Consider the following 3637-nt stretch of genomic DNA (forward strand, 5'->3'; position numbering starts at 1 on the left):
AAAGCATCTGCGAAATGCATACAGATAAATGTACTGTAAATGTCACTGGACTGCATTCTTGAACTTACTGCTCAGGGTTTAAAACGAGGAGGTCTGTAATACCTGTAGAAAGCTCGGTTAGCATTCCCATTAATGTCAATGGCAGTTGCATGGCTGGTGCATGAAATCACAGAAATACACAATTAGAAATGTGCCATCTGTAAAAATCTATAAAAGTGCGAACTGAATGTCATGTTTTCGGTTGCTTAATTGGTTTTTAATTGCAATTAAATGAAAAGGTGTTATTGTTTATATGTATTTTAAATGCAATTAGCTAAAGTTTAGAGTGCTTTTTGACTTGCTTGAGTAGATTTATTGTCTTTGAAATATGGTTAAAGTGTACTGCCAAATGTGCTGAAAAGCGTGTATTTAAATATCTTTGTATTTACTTGGAAGTTGTGATTTAGTACTTTCTATTAACCTTAAATAATATTGAATAACACACTAGAGTTAAAATTATAATCAAGTACTTTACATATTATTTAGTATTTTAGTCGACACAAACTTTTAATTTGAAATTATTACAAAGTCCACTTTTTTTTTTTTAAGTGAACTTAAGCGTGTTAAAAAACACAGTCATGAAAGTTTAATCTCTTTAAGTACACTTAAAGGGGTAGTTCACCCAAAAATGAAAATTCTGTCATCATTTCAGGACAATGTTACTGGAAGTGCTGAAATGCTAACTTGTTTGTTGGTTTTGGCCTAAAAATATGTACTTCTTGCAGCACTATAGAGCATAAATATGCAAAAATGGCGCAGGCCCATAAAATCCAGTCCTGCTTGAATCCTAAGGGGTGGCTGTTTGTAACGCATGACCAAAAAACTTATCACATTAACATGTTCTCCATCCATCCATTCATTCTCCAAGCCGCTTATCCTCTGTAGGGTCGTGGGACATGTTATCTTGTTCTAGATAATCTAAATAGCTTTTCCGGTTGTGGTTTTGTAATAGTGGTTTGTTGTTTTAAGTAGCACTCTGTTGTCTGTTTATTTAAATATTTTTAAATATTATTTTTTTAGCACTACCTTAACCTATAGTACTATATAAATACTATGATTATATGTGGTAACTTCTTTAAAATAAATAAATATTTAGTCAGAAGACACCAATGTTCTTTTTATGTTGTTTGTTTGCTAGTCAGGTGGTCACTCGGCTGTATTACATAGAAAGAGAAAGAGTGGAGTAGTGGAGGAGATTGGGAGGTAGAGGGATGCTGGAAGAATTGTTGATGGGACAGCTCAGTGACTGCTGCTTTTACGCTCGTAATGATGATTGACGGTTTAAGGCTCCTCCTGGACCTACATTTGGAACTTCATTTATTCAGTTTCTGTATTACTTGAATGCTGCTGTTGAATAGACCAACAGAATTCAGTCTGTATGCTTTTTTCAGTCTGTATGCTCTATTCACCGGAGGGCAAAACAAGATGAAATGGCAAAAATGTACTTCTGTGAGCTACTGTCATTTCCACTCCCACACACTCACTCCCACACCATTACCCACAATCCATTCTAGTTCACCAGAGTTTACATCTTGCCTCTAAGAATTGTGATAGCTACATTGCTACATTATTAGGGGTCTAGCCACTGAAGGTGCTGGAACACTATTGTGTTTGTAATTCCCTCTTTTTTGCCCTAAAAGTATATGGGCATCAGAGACAAGTGTGCCACGCATGTCCAAAATATTTCAATCACCATCTGGTGTCTAGCTGCAGTATAGGTCATAAACCCCACCCTATCCATGCAAACGAATGGGACGTAAGCACTTCAAATACATTTTTCCCAGAGATGGTTTCCAGCATTATAGATAGTTCTTATCACACTGATGTAATTTGAAGTGTTCGGGGGTTTTTTTTATATATATATATAATAAGTTTGCTTTTAGTTAGTTATTTGATGCAATAAAAAGTTTGGGCAGGACTGATCGCTACTGCACAGACTCAGGCTCCAAATGACATAATTTTCACAAGATGACAGTGGCTTCACTTTTCTATAGTGGAAGGAAGAGGAGACGTGTCGTCCATCTTTTTCTACAATCCTTTGCCCATAATGACCCATAATTACCAATAATCTTGTAATTAAAAAACATGACACACAACCAGAGAGAAATATGCCAAATTTCATGAATTTCTTTTGCTCAAGGGAGGCTAATCTCAAGGTGAACGTATTAATAGTGTCTAATATGTAGTTTCTAAATATCTTGGCTCAGTTCATTAATTGTATTCATTTTGAGATGGCAGATGGCAGTAGATGTCATAGCCATAGCAGCTTCAGAAGTGAAAGAAATTACTTTTGCAGGAGCCTTAAGGGCAGCAGCGAAATGTTCTTTTGAAACATTACAAGGAAACAGTGCAGGGAACTTTTTGACATGTTAAAGCGATTAAGAAGCATGCATGATATTAAAATGCCACCTGCTGCAGAGAGTGCATCTGCGTCTCATTCAGCTTGTCCGCTGTTTCATGCAGATGTTTTTTATGTATAGTTTCACAAAGCTGAAGTCAAACCATTCTGTTTTTGCTTCAAATTATACAATCTAATTTAGAATAAAAACTGCTCATGTTGCATGTATGCAGCATTTTTGTTTGGATCATGATTAAAATGCAATGGTTGCCTCTAATTTTAAATGGAAAGAGCACAGACAAAGCCTTATTTTGTTTATACGAAGACATTTCTTTTATTTGTGTTACTTATTTATTTGATTTGGGGCTTGTTTTAAAATTTCAATTTAGTTTTGTTGTTTACATTTACATTATATTTATATTTTGTTATTTAGCAGACGCTTTTATCCAAAGCGACTTACAAATGAGGACAACAGAAGCAATCAAAACCAACAAAAGAGCAACAATATTCAAGTGCTATATTAGTAAATTATTATAGTGTTATATTTCAATTTGATAAAGAAATGTGCAGCATTTTGTCCAATCGATAATAAAAGGACACATTTAATTTATAATTTGTTTTAAATCTCATTTTGTAAAAGAAACAAAAAAATAATAATTGTGAATCGAATCGTGAAATCAAAATCGTGAATCGAATGAGTTGAGTGAATCGTTACATCACTAGACTTAAGTGAATAGGTTTTGAAGATTAATATAGGGGTCTCCTGGAAAAAAAGGTTGGGAAACTCTGAACTAGACCATGCTAATAAGTCAAACCCTGAATTTTATTGATTTTAACATGCCTTGGTCAAACAGACATTTTACCAGCGGGTCATTTAGCTGACATCCCATTTTTCCCATTCTTTGTTGGCAGTGAAAGGGTGCCTCTAGAACTCACGTTTTAATTACAGTACACAACTCACAATGGGCAGGAGAAAGTAGAGCGTGTTGTAATTATCTCTTCTTGCCTTGTCCCCTGACAGAGTTTTTATTACATCTACTCGGCCTCCTCAGTGAGATCAAGCAGTTAATATAGAGCAGCAGTACAAGACTGCTGCAAGCTATGCGTGTGTTAAAGACATATTAAATGTGGTTAAAAATCAGGATGCAAATGTGGATAGAAGTTCATGGTAAAAAGTGAAAATGTGCTGCCAACATTTTACAGCAGGAGCCTGTAAAGTTTCTACAGGGGTTCTGTAGGGGGGGGGGGGGGGGAAAAACA

This window comes from Sinocyclocheilus grahami, unplaced genomic scaffold (assembly GCF_001515645.1).
Source record: "Sinocyclocheilus grahami isolate Dianchi unplaced genomic scaffold, SAMN03320097.WGS_v1.1 scaffold567.1, whole genome shotgun sequence".
NCBI classification, from domain to species: Eukaryota; Metazoa; Chordata; class Actinopteri; order Cypriniformes; family Cyprinidae; genus Sinocyclocheilus; species Sinocyclocheilus grahami.